The sequence below is a fragment of the Balaenoptera ricei genome, chromosome 3 (genome assembly GCF_028023285.1).
Source record: "Balaenoptera ricei isolate mBalRic1 chromosome 3, mBalRic1.hap2, whole genome shotgun sequence".
In the NCBI taxonomy this organism is placed as follows: domain Eukaryota; kingdom Metazoa; phylum Chordata; class Mammalia; order Artiodactyla; family Balaenopteridae; genus Balaenoptera; species Balaenoptera ricei.
The window spans coordinates 66,424,989-66,442,961 of record NC_082641.1 but is presented as its reverse complement, the minus strand read 5'-3'; the positions used below and the strand labels follow the sequence as shown (position 1 = coordinate 66,442,961).

At 36.4% G+C, this 17,973-nt stretch overlaps 1 long non-coding RNA gene and 1 other non-coding gene across 2 annotated transcripts in view; both read left to right on the top strand.

Moving 5' to 3' along the window:
* Nucleotides 1-17,973, top strand: part of LOC132362362 (uncharacterized) — a 36,129-nt gene that overhangs the window by 4,595 nt on the left and 13,561 nt on the right. The gene's annotated exons all lie outside the window — the stretch shown is intronic.
* LOC132364226 (small nucleolar RNA U109) lies at nt 17,050-17,184 on the top strand. Its single transcript, XR_009502771.1, has one exon. It is a non-coding gene; the product is annotated as a small nucleolar RNA U109 (small nucleolar RNA).

The following is a 17,973-nucleotide window of genomic DNA, read 5'->3' as shown; positions in this document are numbered from 1 at the left end:
TTTGTCCCTGTATTTTCACGTTCTCCATTTTAAGAGATAATAGTGGTGCATATGAATTTACAGGTAGAAACTAGTTGGGAAATGCTGACCTAACCTAGATTTGTAAATGATAAAATGCTGACCCACTTTTCCAGTGCTGTATAATTTCTATCACAGTTAGGTCAGGAATGTCATTTCTGGGTTTCCTTCCACCTCCAGAAAGGGATCAACGACTTTAGTTTTGTGTAAAAACAGTAGGTTTTTAAAACAAGTAAAATTGTTAGTGTTTGGAGTTTTAAAAAATTTTGGTATTCAGTTAAACTGGAAGAATTAGTTAATATGTCAGTAGAAATGTATTTCCCACATAGTCAACATTTGAAGCTCCCAGACAGTGTTATGCATAAAAAGGGCCCTTAATCAATACATTGGTTAAATAATTTGTGTTGCTAATCCTAAAAATAAGTAAATAAGCTCCATGAAACTCAAGTGATCCAGGACTAATGAATATACTGGAGGCTTAGTCGAAGTCTTTTCTGCAGATTAAGTACAGTTAGCAACCAGTCATTTAACATCTTGGGCAGAGCACTGTTTAGCATATCAATATGTGTATTTCTTCTGCTTTTCTCAATGTTTCCTTCTTTGTTATGTTCTGTTGCTTGGATCTTTTCCCCGTTTTTTCTCTATTCCTAATGTTTTGGGTATTCTTTTACTTAGAAGCATTTTTATTTATACAGCTAAAAATAAAACTCTGTATTGAATTCTTGCCCTTATATCCATACTTAATATAGTTTTAATGTTCAGGAATGACTCTGAAAATAAGAAATTATATCTTTATAGATAAAATGATAGAAATTGAATCTGAAATAAATATTCCTAACTTTTCAAATTGACTTGAGAATAGAGAATTTTAAAGAGATGTATCAACACTAGAGGTTATTTCATGTTTGGAAACTAAGCTTTGCATTGACCAATCTCTATCTTTCATTGATGAACAGTTTGATCTAGTGGTGACCAACTGAAAGTCTGAATTATTTTTGTTATTTCAGTGGCCTAACAAATTGTGATTTACTTCAGATTGATTATACAAAGTGACTAAGTCATTAAGTGTATTTCCTCTGGTTTGGATCAGTTAGTTTAGTACAATGATTTTAAGCATATCAGAAGCTCTAATCAGCTATGAGTAGTATGATGGGTCTGGAATATGGAGGGATAGTAAAAGGGGCCTTTGGAGAAAAAAAGTTTGGGATTTTCATTGCCAGTTAGGGTCAGGGCAGGGCTCCTGTATTCCAGGACCGCAAAGGTTACCATTCTGATTGTATTTGAGGATGTGCTCCAGAAGTTGCTACAGGCAGCCCTGAGTCTAGGGAATGTTATTGGATACCTCTTTATAAAAAGGAAATGTTTGTAGGTGTGGTAGACAATGCCCTTCTCCCCAACCCCGTTTAAAAAAAAAAAAAAGAAACACTGTGAATATGTTATCTTACTTGACACAAGGGACTTTGCTTGTGTGATTCAGTTAAGAATTTTGGAATGGGAAGATTATCTTGAATTATGGGGAAACAGGGCAGTTTATTCACTAGGATCCTTGTAAGAGAGAGGCGGGACAGTCATAACATAACAAAGGAAGTTGTCAAGGTCAGAGTGATCCGGAAGTCACTAAGCTAAGGAATCAGGCAGCCTTTAGAATCTAGAAAAGGCAAGAAAAGAGATTCTTCCCTACAGCCTCCAGAAGAAACAAGTTGTCTTGTGTTTTATAACTCCTTAGTTCCAATGTGTGTTATTTAATGTTTAATAGTTAGCTAAATTTATTAAACTGAATAGCGTGCCATTGTATACTCCCTGGCATTGTCACAGGGCATTGTCACAGGGCATTGTCACAGGGTGTACTCGATGAAAATTAGGTAAACCTTAGGTTTGAGAACTATTTGAGGTCCAAGAATTTTCTGCCAGCCAGCTTGCCTACTCCGGCATCCAGAACTCTTGAGGATGTGTCTCTCTTACAAATTAAGTGGACTCAGAAAAACACACACTGTCCCATATGCAAGCACCTTGAGGCTGGATGCTCAATAGAACTTTCTCTGAATTCCAGTTAGTGATAAAAGATTTGGATGCTGAGGAGAAATTATCTCAGACCTTTATTTTACCCTACAGCCCGGTCCCTTAACCATAAACATAAATATATTTGCTTCTTCATTCTGAATTTTCCAAAATATCATTGACAAGTAAATATAAATGCAAAGCAATGTGTGGAGGTTTCTCTTAAATGAAGAAAACATAGCATGCATTGTTAATTTGTAATGTAAGTGTGCTTTTGAATTTGTTAAAATGTTCTCTTGAATTTGTTAAAATGTTCATTATTTGCAATTGTTGTCAAGTTCTTGTTAGTTCAGCCTTTTTCAGTGACTACTGTGCACTATTTTGTTTAATAGGCACAGGGGATTGATAAGAACCTCAATAAAATAGAGGAGACAATTACACTACAATTTTGGGTGGCAGGTATGTGTGTAACACATAGGTGTACAAAGATCCAGACTCTGCTTGGTGTGGACAGTAGGGACAAGGAACCCTTTTCAGAAGAGATGACTCTTGAGTTGAGACCAGAAGGTTGAAAAAAATAGCACGTACAAAAGCACAGAGTACCTTGGAAAAGGTTGCAGGATTTGAAGGATCTGAGAAAAAAACATAGTTAATGAATTTTACTTCCCTTATCACCTTTTTTTTTAATCATCTTTCCCTCTATATTGTGATCGAATATGTTTGCTTTCTTCTTAGCTTCCTCCCTTCCCTTTAATAACATTTTCGTATTGAACATCTCAATTATTTTTCTAAAGAACAGTAACATCTGTTTCCTTTAACTCTGAGACTAAAATTTTATATCAGTGGGCAACAGATGCTAAGCATTAAGAGGAATGCTTAGGTAGGCTAAGCAGTGGTAGGCTAATGTCCGTGAGTTTGAAACACTTGACCAGAGACTGAGTACATCTAAAAGACTGTACCACCTAAGATTATTTGTTTAAATTTAAGGGTCTATAAACCCCAGGAACAAAGTTGTATGTATCATATAGTGCATATTTGTAAATGGTTTTCAGTTGTAAATGGTTTCACACACGGATGTATATATACATACCCCACTTCTTTAATAATAGTATGTTTTTAAGTGCCTCTTAAAAATCTTTTATTTTGAAAAAATTCAAACATACAAAGGAAGAAAGAAGAGTGTAACGAAGTCTCAGATACTTAGCGTTTCATCATCAGCCCCACGCCTCCCACCATACACACTGGATTATTTAGAAACCAATCCCAGACATATCATTTAAGCATGTTTCTTTAACAAGACATTCAAGGAATAAAAAAAAGTATACGTTGCAAAATCATGAATTTAGATACTCCATTAGGAAGATGATAAACCTACTTTGCACATTTCTTTTCCAACCACTTAACTAAGTGAATCCTTTGCTTAAAACAATAAGTCTGCTCATTATTCCCTGAACTTGCGAATTCCTGATTCTGTGGGGACGTTTTCCATGCTTTTGTCTCCTCTGGAGCCTGCTCTCTATTCTTTGCCATGTGACTGTGCCCTTTAAGGCTTGACTCAGTTCCTGCCTTCTCCTTGAAGATTCTCCTGACTTTTCTTTGGGAAAATGCCTTTTTTTTTTTTTCTTTTTCTTTTTTTGTGAGCATCACTGAGTTATCATTTACATATGCTATGAGTTGCTATTGAGTTTTTAAAGTTTAATATTCTAACTCGATTATAACTACTGTGTGCTTCAGTTGTCTCATGTATAAAAGAAGGATATTAATAACAACTGCCTCAAATATGAGGATAAATAGGATAACCAAAACAAAGAATTCCGTGAATATCAGTTATTTTTGTTGTCAGCTATAAACTGAAAAGAAGGAATCATGCTATGTCCTTTTTTTTAATTTAATATTTATTTTATATTGAGGTACAGTTGATTTACAATGTTGTGTGTGTTTCAGATGTACAGCAAAGTGATTCAGTTATACATGTACATATATCCATTCTTCTCAGATTATTTTCCCATATAGATTATTACAGAATATTGAGTGGAGTTCCTAGTGCTTTACAGTAGGTCTTTATTGATTATCTATTTTATACATAGTAGTGTGTATATATTAATCCCCAACTCCTAATTTATCCCTCCCCCCCACCTCTCCCCTTTAGTAACCATAAGTTTGTTTTCAAAGTCTGTGAGTCTGTTTCTGTTTGGTAAATAAGTTCATTTGTATCATCTTTTTAGATTCCACGTATGAGTGATATTATAATATTTTTCTTTCTCTGTCTGACTTACTTCACTTAGTATGATAATCTCTAGGCCCATCTATGTTGCTGCAAATGGCATTATTTCATTCTTTTTTTTATGGCTGAGTAATATTCCATTATATTATGTACCACATCTTCTTTATCCATTCCTCTGTTGGTGGATGTTTAGGTTGGGAGATTAATCCCTTGTCAGTCACTTGGTTTGCAAATATTTTCTGCCATTCTGTGGGTTGTCTTTTCATTTTGTTTATGGTTTCCTTTGCTGTGCAAAAGCTTTTAAGTTTAATTAGGCCCCGTTTGTTTATTTTTGTATTTATTTCCATTACTCTACGAGTTGGATCCAAAAAGATATTGCTGTGATTTATGTCAGAGTGTTTTGCCTATGTTTTCCTCTAAGACTTTATAGTGTCTGGCCTTACATTTAGGTCTTTAATCCATTTTGAGTTTATTTTTGTGTATGGTGTTAGGGAATGTTCTAATTTCATTCATTTACATGTAGTTGCCCAGTTTTCCCAGCACCACTTATTGAAGAGACTGTCTTTTCTCCATTGTGTATTCTTGCCTCCTTTGTCATAGATTAGGTGACCATAGGTGCGTGGGTTTATCTCTGGGCTTTCTATCCTGTTCCATTGATCTATATTTCTGTTTTTGTGCCAGTACCATACTGTTTTGTTGACTAGCTTTGTATTAGAGTCTGAAGTCAGGGAGCCTTATTCCTCCAGCTCTGTTTTTCTTTCTCAAGATTGCTTTGAATATTCAGGGTCTTTTGTGTCTCCATGCATATTTTAAGATTTTTTTGTTCTAGTTCTATGAAAAATGCCATTGGTAATTTGATAGGGGTTGCATTGAATCTATAGATGGCCTTGGGTATTATAGTCATTTTGAAAATATTGATTCTTCCAATCCAAGAACATAGTATATCTTTCCATTTGTTTGTGTCATCTTCAGTTTCTTTCATCAGAGTATTGTAGGTTTCAGAGTACAGGTCTTTTGCCTCCTTAGCTAGGTTTATTCCTAGGTGTTTTATTCTTTTTGATGCGATGGTAAATGGGATTGTTTCCTTAATTTCTTTCTGATCTTTCGTTATTAGTGTATAGAAATGCACCCGGTGGGTAAGGTTGGTCCAGGGGTCTGTGCAGGCCTTCTGGTTGAAGGGACTGGTGCCTGCCTACTGTTGTGTGGAGCCGGGTCTTGTCCCTCTGGTGGGCAGGGCCGTGTCAAGGGGTGTGTTTAGAGCTGGCTGTGAGCTCAGTAAGGCTTTAGGCAGCCTGTGTGTTGATGGGTGGGGCTGTGTTCGCACCCTGTTGGTTGTTTGGCCTGAGGCATCCCAGCTCTGGAGCCTGCAGGCCATTGGGTGAGGCCAACATGGCAGCCAGTGGGTATTCCCTGGGCCTCCACCAGCAGTGTCCTTGCCCCCACAGCCACTCCCTGCCTCCCCAGGAGACCCTCCAATCCCCATAAGTAGGTCTGACCCAGGCTCCTATGGAGCCACTGCTTTGCCCTGGGTCCCAGTGCACGTGAAGCCTTGTGTTTGCCCTCCAAGAGTCGAGTCCGTTTCCCCCAGTCCTGTGGAGCTCCTACATTCAAGCCGCACTGGCCTTCAGAGCCAAATGCTCTGGGGGCTGCTCTTCCCACTGCCAGACCCCCAGGCTGGGGAGCCTGACGTGGGGCTCAGAACTCTCACTCCTGTGGGAGAACCTCTGCAATATAAGTACTTTCCTGTTTGTGGGTCACCCACCTGCCAAAAGCACCTCTCCTACTGTCTTGTGGTTTCTTCATCTTTGGATGTAGAATATCTTTTTTGGTAGATTGGAGTCTTTTCTGTCGATGGTTGTTCAGCAGTTTGTTGCGATTTTGGTGTTTTCGTGAGAGTACATGAGCTCCAGTCCTTCTACTCCACCATCTTGTCTCCTGTCTTGCTATGTACTTTTTTTGATCCAGTGTCTACCCTCATGCTCCAGACAAAGTAGATATGAAATACATGTTTAGTTATGTTGGCTAGGAGGAAACCTGTGCTTTATATTTCATTAGATTATTATCAAATACTATTCATTGACAAATTCATATACATGTTCAAAATATGACCTTTAAAAATAAGCATTGTGAGATACTATGATTTCTCTCTAGAGTTGATCACCATTTCCTTTATTGATTTATTTCAAGTTTAAAAATATATATTACTTGCTTTCACAGATGCAAGGTTAAAATCCAGTTCAATTAAAAACCAAGACATATTAAATTTTATCCTTATTATATCCATGAAGAAATGATTTGCACAGAGAACAGCTATTAAAATAGTAATTACAAATCAATTTTACCTTGTTCAGACCATAATCGTAACACTTAGAAAATTTGAGAAATCCAGAAAAGTTGATAATTAGGTTAAAAACCTTCCAGTGATAATCATTTAATTGTCTTCTCTTTGCATAAAGGTTTACATAGCTACAGATATACTGATTGTGAAATCATGTTTTTCCATCACTTAGCATTGTACAGAAGCATTTTTTTGTCCTTAAAATATTGGCAAATAACATGTATAATTTTTTAAATGTATTGAATAGATAGCAAATAAAAATCATTAAATGTGTAAAAGGTTAAAAAATATTATGACAGTTTCTGATAGCTAATTCTTTTTTTAGGATCTCCTGGCTATTCTTGCTTACTTATTTTGCCATGTGAATTTCAGTATCAGTTGTCAATTTAAAAAAAAAAAAAGTAACTTGTTGCAGTTGGGTTCATTTTAAATTTATAGATTAGCTTTACAGTATTGCCTTTCAATATAAGAACCTGGCATACCACTCTGTTCTACTTTTGTATGCTTCAGTATGTTTTAAGGCTTTGTCAATTGGCCTTTGATGCCAATATTACAGATTTCTTGTTAAGATTATTCCTATATATTTTAGCATTTTGTTCTAATTGCTGTTATAAATGGAGTCCTTTTTTTCCATTTTGTTTCTCAACTGGTTGATATTGTAATTTTGATGATTGTTGATTTAAGTATTTTAAATATGTGCCTAGCCACCTTACTCAATTTTAATTCCCTTATGGTCTGTAATCATTTTTCACTAGATTCTTTTGGGCTTTTCAGGTAACGCTTTATATTTGCAAGTAATAATTTCACCTTAAAATAGTTTTTTTTATAACTCTTATTCTTTGTCTAACTCCTGACTTTACAAGAAATACTTTTTTTTTAATTGAAGTATAGTTGATTTATAATATTCTGTTAGTTTCTGGTGTTCAGCAAAGTGATTCAGATATTTTTTTTCAGATTCTTTTCCATTACAGGTTATTACAAGATATTGAATATAGTTCCCTTTGCTATACAATAAACCCTTATTGCTTATCTCTAAGCAATCTGCTAATCCCATACTCCTAATTTATCCCTCCCCATGTCCCTTTGCCCTTTGGTAACCATAAGTTTGTTTTCTGTGTCTCTGAGTCTGTCTCTGTTTTGTATATAGATTCATTTGTATTACGTTTTAGATTCCACGTTTAAGTGATGTCATATGATATTTGTCTTTCTCTAACTTACTTCACTTAGTGTGATATTCTCTAGGTTCATCCATGTTGCTGCAAATGGCAGTATTTCATTCTTTTTGTGGCTAATATTCCATTGTGTGTTTGTGTGTGCATGTGTGTGTGTGTGTGTGTGTGTGTGTGTGTATGACATCTTCTTAAACCAATCCACTGTTGTTGGGCACTTGACTAGTTTTCATTGCTTGGCTATTGTAAATAGTGCTGCTATGAACACTGGGGTGCATCTATCTTTTCAAATTGGAGTTTCCATCTTTTCCAGATATATGCCTAGGAGTAGGATTGCTGGATCATATGATAGCTCTATTTTTCCTTTTTTAAGGAACCTCCATACTGTTTTCCATAGTGGCTGCACCAATTTACATTCCCACAAACAGAATAGGAGGGTTCCCTTTTCTCCACACCCTCTCCAGCATTTGTTATTTGTAGACTTTTTGATGAGAGCCATTCTGATGGGTGTGAGGTGATACCTCATTGTGGTTTGGATTTGCATTTTTCTAATAATTAGTGATGTTGAGCATTTTTTCATGTGCCTATTGGCCATCTGAATGTCTTCTTTGGAGAGATGTCTATTTAGTTTTAGGTCTTCTGCTCATTTTTTGATTGGGTTGTTTTTTTCATATTGAGTTGTATGAGCTGTTTGTGTATTTTGGATACTATCCCCTTGTAGGTCTCATCCATTGCAAATATTTTCTCCCATTCCATAGGTGGTCTTTTCATTTTGTTGATGGTTTCCTTGGCTGTGTAATAACTTTTAAGTTTGATTAGGTCCCATTTGTTTGTTTTGCTTTTTATTTCTTTTGCCATGGGAAACTGATCTAAAAAAAATGTTGCTACAATTTATATCTGAGAATGTTTTGCCTATGTTTTCTTCTAGGAGTTACGGTGTCATGTCTTGTATTTAGGTCTTTAATCCATTTGGAGTTTGTATATGGTGTGAGGGAATATTCTAGTTTCATTGATTTATGTGTAGCTGTCCAGCTTTCCCAACAACACTTGTTGAAGAAACCGTCTTTTCTCCATTATATATTCTTGCTTCCTTTGTTCTGGATTAATTGACCGTAGGTGTGTGGTTTTATTTCTGGGCTCTCTATTCTGTCCATTGATCTGTATGTTTGTTTTTGTGCCAGTACCATGCTGTTTTGATTACTGTAGCTTTGTGTACTATTGTCTGAAGTCTGGAAGTGTTATGCCTCCAGTTTTGTCCTTTTTCCTCAGTATTGCTTTGGCAATTCTGGGAATTATGTGGTTCTATGTAAATTTTAGGGTTATTTGTTCTAGTTCTGTGAAAAATGTCATGGGTGTTTTGATAGGGATTGCATTAAATTTGTAGATTGCTTTGGGTAGTATGGCCATTTTAACAATGTTAATTCTTCCAATCCAAGAGCATGGGACATCTTTCCATTTCTTTGAGTTATCTTCAGTTTTCTTTATCAGTGTTTTATAGTTTTCAGCATATAGGTCTTTCACTTCCTTGGATAAATTTATTTCTAGGGTTTTCTTTTCTTTTTTTTTTCTTTTTGAGATGATTTTAAACAAGATTGTTTTTTTACTTTCTCTTTCTGATAGTTCATTGTTAGTGTAAAGAAAAGTAACAGCTTTCTGTATATTAATCGTGTATCCTGCTACCTTGCTGAATTCATTTATTCTGCTAATTTTTGTGTGGAGACTTTAGGGTTCTCTAAATAGAGTATCATATCATCTGCAAACAGAGACAGTTTTACTCTTCCCTTTCAATTTGGATACCTTTTCTTTTCCTTGTCTGATTGCTGTGGCTAAGATTTTCAATACTGTGCTGAATAGAATTGGTGAGAGTGTGCATCCTTGTCTTGTTCCTGAATTTAGTAGGAAGGCTTTTAGCTTTTCAGGGTTGAGTATTGTTGGCTGTGGGTTTGTCATAAATGGCTTTTATTGTGTTGAGATATGTTTCATCTGTATCTACTTTCACGAGAGTTTTTATTATGAATGGATGTTGAATTTTGTTTGCTTTTTCTATATGTATTGAGATGATCATGTGATTTTTATTCATCAATTTGCTAATGTGGTATATCACATTGAGTGATTTGTGGATATTGATAAATCCTTGCATCCTTGGGATAAATCCCCCTTGATCATCGTGTATGATCCTTTTAATGTATTGTTGGATTCAGTTTGCTAACATTTTGAGTATTTCTGTATCTATATTCATCAAAGGTATTGGCCTATAATTTTCCGTTTTTGTAGTGTCTTTGGCTTTGGTAACAAGGTGATAGTGGCTTCATAGAATGAATTTGGTAGAGTTCCCTCCTCTTCAACCTTTTGGACCAGTTTGAGAAGGATAGGTTTAAGTTCTTTCTATGTTAGGTAGAAATTCCCAGTGAAGCCATCCAGTCCTGGACTTTTGTTTGCAGGGAGTATTTTCTTACAGGTTCTGTTTCACTTTGATCGTTCTGTTAAAATTATGTTTCTTCTTGACTCAATTTTGGCAGGCTGTGTGTTTCTAGAAACTAGTCCGTTTCTTCTGGGTTGTCCAATTTCTTGGCATATAATTGTTCATAGTATTCTCTTATGATTTTTTATATTTCTGTGGTATCAATTGTTATTTCTCCTTTTTCATCTCTTATTTTGTTTATTTGGGCCCACTCTTTTCTTCTTGGTGAGCCTGGCTAGAGTTTGTAGATTTTGTTTATCTTTTTGGGAAACCAGCTCTTCGTTTTACTGATCTTTTCTGTTAGTTTGGGGTTTTTTTTAACCTTTATTTCTTCTCTCATCTTTATTTCCTTCTTTCTGCTCACTTTGGGTTTTGTTTGTTCTTTTCTAATTCTTTTAGGTAGTAGGTTGGGTTGTTTATTTGAGATTTTTCTTGTTTCTTGAGGAAGACCTGTACTGCTATGAACTTCTTAGAACCACTTTTGCTGCATCCCATAGATTGTGTAAGGTTGTGTTTTTATTGTCATTTGTCTCAAGGTATTTTCTGATTTTTTTTCTTTTATTTCATCCTTTACCCATTGGTTTTTTAGTAGCATGTTGTTTAGTCTCCATATGTTTGTTCTTTTCCCATTTTTCCTCCTGTGGTTGATGTCTAGTTTCATACCATTGTGGTCAGAAAAGATACTTAAAATAATTTCTATGCTCTTAAATTTGTTGAGGCTTGTTTTGTGACCCAGTATGTGGTCTATGCTAGAGAATGTTCCATGTACGCTTGAAAAAATATGTGTTTTCTGGTTTTCTGGGATGTAGTGTCTTGTAGATGTCAATTAAGTCCAACTGGTCTATTGTGTCATTTAGGACATCTGTTTTCTTACTGATTTTCTGTCTGGAAGATCTGTCCATTGATGTCAGTGGGATGTTAAAGTCCCCTACTATTATTGTATTTCTGCCAGTTTCTCCCTCTATGTCTGTTAGTATTCTATTGATATATATTTAGGTCCTTATACCGGGTGCGTATATGTTACTGAGTGTAATATCCTCTAATTGTATTGATCCCTTTATCATTGTATAATGTCCTTCTTTTTCTTTATGGACTTTAAGTCTACTTTGTCTGATATGATTATTGCTACCACCACTTTACTGTCATTTCCATTTGCCTGAAATATTTTTTTCCATAGCCTCACTTTCAGTCTATGTGTCTCCTTAGCCCTGAAGTGAGTCTCTTGTAGGTAGCATATTGTAGGTTCTTATTTTTTTATCTAATCTGCCACTCTGTCTTTTGATCAGGTCATTTAGTCCATTGACATTTAAAGTAGTTATTGATGGGTATGTGCTTATTGCCATTTTAAACCTTGTTTTCCAGTTAATTTTGTACTTCTTTGTTGATTTCTTCTTTTTGTTTTTCCTTTTGTGGTTTGATGGTTTTCTTTCGTATTATGCTTGAGTTCCTTTCTTTTTGATTTTTGTGAATCTATTGTATGTTTTTTATTTCGTGGTTAACTGGGTTTTCAAGTATGTTGACCCATAACTATCTCTATTTGCTTTCTACAATTTTTTTTGTTTGTTTTTGTTTTTGTCTTTGATTTGGCTGCATCGCATCTTCATTGCCGCACATGGGCTTTCTCTAGTTGCAGTGAGCGGGGGCTACTCTTTGTTGCAGTGCATGGGCTTCTCACTGCGGTGGATTCTCTTGTTACGGAGCACAGGCTCTAGGTGCATGGGCTTCGGTAGTTGTGGCATGCAGTCTCAGTAGTTGTGCCTCGCGGGCTCTAGAGCGCAGGCTGAGTAGTTATGGCACACAGGCTTAGTTGCTCCACAGCATGTAGGATCTTCCTGGATCAGGGATCGAATCTATGTCCCCTGCATTGGCAGGTGGATTCTTAACCACTTGGCCACCAGGGAAGTCCCTTCTTGTTTTTAATCAATGTAATGTCTTATTTAAATGATCTTCAATCCTTTTATATATTTGCCTATCCTATTGTAATTTTCACTTTCATATAAATTCTTGCTACTTTTCTCTTTTGAGGAGACCTTAGGGTAGGTTTAGTATTGCTGTGTTCTTTTAGTTTTTGCTTGTCTGAGAAATTCTTTATCTCCTTCTATTGTAAATGATATTTTTGCTGGGTAAAGTATGTTGCAGGTTTTTCCCTTTCAGGACTTTGAGTATATCATGCCACTTCCTTCTGGCTTGCAGTTTTCTGCAGAGGATTCATTCAGCTGATAGCCTGATAGGGATTCCTTTGTATATGGCTCTTTGTTTTTCTCTTGCTGCCTTTAGAGCTCTCTCATTGTTTTTAACTTTTGCCATTTTAATTATGATGTGTCTTGGTATAGATCTGTTTGGGTTCATCTTTTTGGGGACCTTCTGTGCTTCCTGTACCTGGATATCTGTTTCTTTCTTTTGGCTTGGGAAATTTTTAGCCCTAATTTCCTCAAATAAATTTTCAATCCCCTTTTACCTCTCTTCTTCTGAGACCACTGTAATGTGAACATTGGTATGGTTAATGTTATACCAGAAATCTCATAAGTTGTTTTCATTTTTAAATTTTGTTTTCCTTTAGCTGTTCTGATTGAGTGATTTCCATCATTCTATTCTCCAGATCACTTATTTGTTCTTCAGTGTTATTTAGTCTGCTGTTGATCGCTCTAGATTGGTTGTTATCTCAGCACTTGAGTTGTCTAATTTTGATTGCTTCATCTTTGTAGTTTCTAGTTCCTTGTTACAGTGATCTGCATTTCTATTGGTAATCTTAATTCCTTTAGCACTTTTTTTATCTTCTTTTTGAACTCAGGGTCTAGGAGACTGGTGAGGTCTGCTTCATTTCTTTCAGATGTCTGTTGTTCTTTTAATTGGGAGTAGCTCCTCTCCTTTTTCATTTTGTTTACCTTCTTCTGTCTGAATTTAGGAGAAACATTTTCTACTGTGGTCTTGAAGGGGTGTTTTCAACGTGGGAGTATCATGTGTACTCTGTGTGAGTCCAGTATTTTTGGTGTGAGGGCCGGTTTTGGTATGGATGCCAGCCACCTCTTCTCCCCAGAGTCTGCTGGCTGTTATCCCCTTGATGGGGATGTGATTGGTGTTTTGGAGTCTAGGGCCTGCACTGGGTGTTAGGCAGAGCCCCCTCGTTGCTCCATGGCCTGTTGGAGTCAGGGCCTCCTCCCCAGTTGTTGGAGTAGAAGCCCTGAGGGTTGGATTTGATGAGGCTCCATTGCCCTTGAGTGCGTGCCCTGTCCCAAAGGAGGTGTCTGCTGAAGCAGGTGAGGCCCATGTGGTCACGGTGAACCTATGTACCTCCCATGCAGTCCAAAGTTGCTTCCCTTTTTCCATTGTGTTCGTCCTAGATGTAGTGCTAGGCTGTGGTATGGAGTAGGCTGGCGCTGGGGGCCAGAGTGCTGTGGCTGCATGAATCGAGATGGTTGGGCTGCTGCTTGGGACCTTGACTGCCTCTGTGGCAGGCCTCTCTCAGGACCTGTCCACCCCAGATCCAACTCCAAGCAGAGGTGTGGGGTGGGCAGAACTGGAGCACTGAGTACTCCTCCCTAGAGGCTTTGTACCAGATACATGCCTTTCTGTGCTCCACCAGGTGCTGCTGACAAAGCCCAGACCCACCCCCTTCCCCCCCACCCCCACCTTAGGAGTGCTGACAGTGGGACAGTGCGCTCTGTTGTTAGACCTGGACCACACCCCAGACCCTCAGGACTAGCTCCTTGCAGCTAAATGGAGTCTTTCTCTAGGGTTTGTCTGCCGAGATTCACTGCTTAGCTGCTGTAGGTATTTGTAACCCCGCAAGATTCAAACTTTGATTGGAAAGTGTGGTGAGGTACAGGCGCCAGCACCAGTCTCCCTCCACCGTGACTGTTAGCAGGCCAGCCTGCACACACTCCTCTCAAGTAAAGTCCAGGCTTCTCCAGCCCCTCTGTCTGTCCCAGCAGGCAAGGGGGCTCGCTAAGCCTGACTGTGTGGACCTCTTATCCTTTACACATCCCCCCCAGAGGCTCAGGTCCCATCCTGATGCTTTTTTTTTCTTTTCCTGTCCTACCTACTTACATGGAGGTCTTTCTTGCAGTTTTGGTTGTATAGGAGATCTTCTGCCCATTTCCCATTGGTTTTCTGTGAGGATTGTTCCACATGTAGATGTATTTTCGATGTGTTTGTTGGGGGAGGTGAGCTTCACATCCTCCTACTCTGCCATCGTGATCCCCCTCGGGAGGTACTTCTGAATTTACTAAATAAGCATATTGCTGGCTACTGTGTGAGATTGATATATTTTAGCTACCTGTGTATAATGGAAATGTTATTCTTTATTATACATACAGTAGTATTCCTGCACTTTTTAAAAATTGTTTTATTTATTCAATCATCTCTTATTGGGCTCCCACTGTGCGGTTGGCACATAGTCAGGTGCTGGAGATTCAGAGTTGATAGGCAGTGTCCACTCTTCAGGGATGAGTATTGTGATAAACATATAACAGTTTTCTTCAGGAACAGAATCCTGTGTTAAATTTTATTTTAATAACTTTTAAAAAATCAGCAGTGAATGAGCAAGTGCTTTTCTTTCACCAAAACCTAACAGGCTAGTATTAGTCAATAAATGGAACATGATTACTTAAATTTAAAGCATTCTTATTCTAAAAGAATTTCAGAATTGAAAGAAACTTGAGCCAGCATTGAATCTGTCTCCCCATTCTCCACCCAGTTTTACTGATGTGAAACAGAGATTTAGAGAAGCCAGTATTCAACTGAGGTCATATATAACCAGCTTACTTGCAGAGCTTGGAGACCCCATGTCCTGCCTAGTAGTCTGGGATCCTAGAATATCTCTATTAATTATTGGTTAAGCTTTGGTGAGCTGTTTTGGATTCATGACATTTTTGGTAGTGTTTTTAAGTTCTTGAATTTAGAATTTTTGTTGCATCTTCTGAATTCCTTAGCCCAAAGAATGGAAAGTATGCTCTCAGAATACCTTGTGATTTTGCTTTTAAAGTGTTCTCAGACATGTCATTCTGTTTGCCTTTTTGAAGAAAAAAGTATGATTCTTAATATGAAATTGACATTTTTTACCTGTGCAGTTTATCTTGTGACATTAATTTTTCTTTTTCTCTTTTTAGTCTGCCATTTTCAATTTTCAGAGTCTGTTGACTGTAATCTTGCTGCTTATATGTACCTGTGCTTATATCCGATCCTTGGCACCCAGCCTCCTGGACAGAAATAAAACTGGGTATGTCACTAATAATGTCTAATCACCCAAATTAGTTCTTAGAGATATTGAATGTCAATTATTGAAAGTCATTAAATAATTTAATTCCTATATGTAATTTAGTTTGTAATAACTTTTTACATTATTTTTTCCCTATTTTTAAAAATCCAAATCTTTATAGTCACAGAAGCTTACTAAATAAAAATATAAATATCAGAAATGACCTGAAATGTGTTGGACTGAAAAAAAATGTATTTTAAAAGATGTGATAGATTTGTTTCTGAGATTGAAGCTATAGTTTAGTACTTTCAAAGACAGTGTTTGGCCTTAGTATTTAATAGAATATTAGTAAAATTGGTTATATTTTGAAAGCATTAAACATCTTATAAGCACTGTGTCCATAAAAATAATAATATAGACATTGCCTCTTTATTCCAAGACTGGTCTAATCATATAGGCTCCCCATCTGTATCATAAAGCAAACATCTTTGGAGAAATTTATTTAGCTTACTTAAAAAAGTAATGAAAATTAAGTCTTGGGCATGTCACATCACTTTTAATTATATGTTCACACCCCCAAAAATTTTAAGCTTAATATGATACCACAAAGACTTAAAATTTTTAAGTGCCATGTTCCTAATACAGAAATACATATTGAGTTCAACCAGAAGGACAAGTATGTAAAAAAACAGAGACCATGTGGTGAAAACTATGTAGACTTTCTTTGCCTTACAGATTTATTAATTTCTTGAATTCACAATTGTCTTAATTCTTTTGTGGTAAGATCCTGTACCTCACTTAATCATCTTAAGAAATAATAGGATGAAATAGTAGAATACTTCACATAGGAATAATTAATTATCTCCAGCACCTTTTTTATTTTTGATGAAAGGAAAAGGGCCAAATTAAGATACTGAAAGGTCAAACTCTGCTTTTCCACTAATAAAAAGCCCCTACAAGAGGCCAGGTAGTAGATACTCAACCATGAGAAGAAATAATTCTCTTTCCTTCAACTCCATTATATCTTTGGGGTCATAATTAACATTTATTCAAACATCCTATTATCTAAATCATTTGGCTTTTGTTACTATTCCTTTCTTTTTATTACATAGGTTTGTTTGGACATCTATAAAGATATAAATAGAACCCCTAACCAGTTTTGAATAATGAAAATCTATAATCCTGTTCCAATAAACTGATTGTCTCTATTGGCATGAGGGATTTTATTTAACCTACTGAAGGTGAAAATAGATGTTATTTGTCCATCAGTTTTTCTGACAATGCCTCACTTCCTTTGTAGACATTATCTTCTCATCAGTCCACCTTTTTCTCTGAACTCAGCACTCAATACTTTGTCCCTTTGTTGAAATTATATAATCTTATTTGTTGTTTAGTTGTGCCTGAAGCCTTTCTACCCAGCCAGTTTTATTTCCTCCTACCCTTCCTCTGCAACCCCAACGATTAACTTATAGTTAAAGCATATGGTAGAATCCAATAAACAGTCTCATTGATCATTAGTTTAGATTTCTAATGTAATACATAATGTCTAATAAGAAATTTAAGTGTTTATGTCATTGAAGAACAATCTCATAGTGGCAGAACAGTGTATTTGTACTTTTCTGATGCTGCGACAAAAAAAGTAGATTGCATGTGGAAATGTCTGCTCCTCATTCCTTTGGAAGCAGTAATACATCCATAACATGCTACATTAAAAAAGGAGTTCTCAGGGCTGCCAACCTTACAGTAGAGGTTGAGTAGTAGTATATTTCTCCTACATAAAAACCAAAGAAATAGCATGCCTATTTTCACATTTTAAAATATATATAATGATATAGTCAGCTGTTTCAAAGCTTTTTTTAAAACTTTGCTTCTATTTATATAAATGTTAAGCCCTTTTTATTTTGACTTGTACATATGAAGTATTTTCTGTAGAAGAAATTTTTACTGGTCATTGTTCTCTTCTGTTGTAATGCGTATTTTTATGAGACTCAAAATAAGCTTTCCTTTCATTGTAGTGAGTATTCCATGCTAAAGTGAAGATATCTGGACCAATTCGATAAAATGAGTTCTTGATAACTTCACTGTTGAAAATAACAAATTAATTTTTTGCTGCTTCAAATAATATAGAACTAAAAAGCAGCAGAGAAAGATTGCTACTTTGTCTTGCTTCATATTTTCGTAGACTTAATAATTTTATCAGCAGATATACTTATTGGCTTATATCCTTAGAAACTAAGCAGCATATCTGCATTGGTTTTTACCAGCTAATAAAGTTCCTTGTAGCATTTGGGATGTTACAGAAATGTCTAGGTAGGGAAATACGTGAAAAAGGCCAAAGCAGTACCAATTAATCTCTTAAGTTGCCAAGTTGGGAAATTTTTTTCACTTAAATAGCTTTCAATATGCTAAGTGTGTTATACCAATTTCCTAATGAGGCTTTTAGTTATTTCTAGGCTATATGACCTGAAAAGACCTTGACTGTGGTCATGTGGTTTCAGATTATTCTGTGGGGCCCTAAGCTTCCCATAGAGGAACTTCAGGTGTCCTGCCTCTGAGTACCTCAACCAG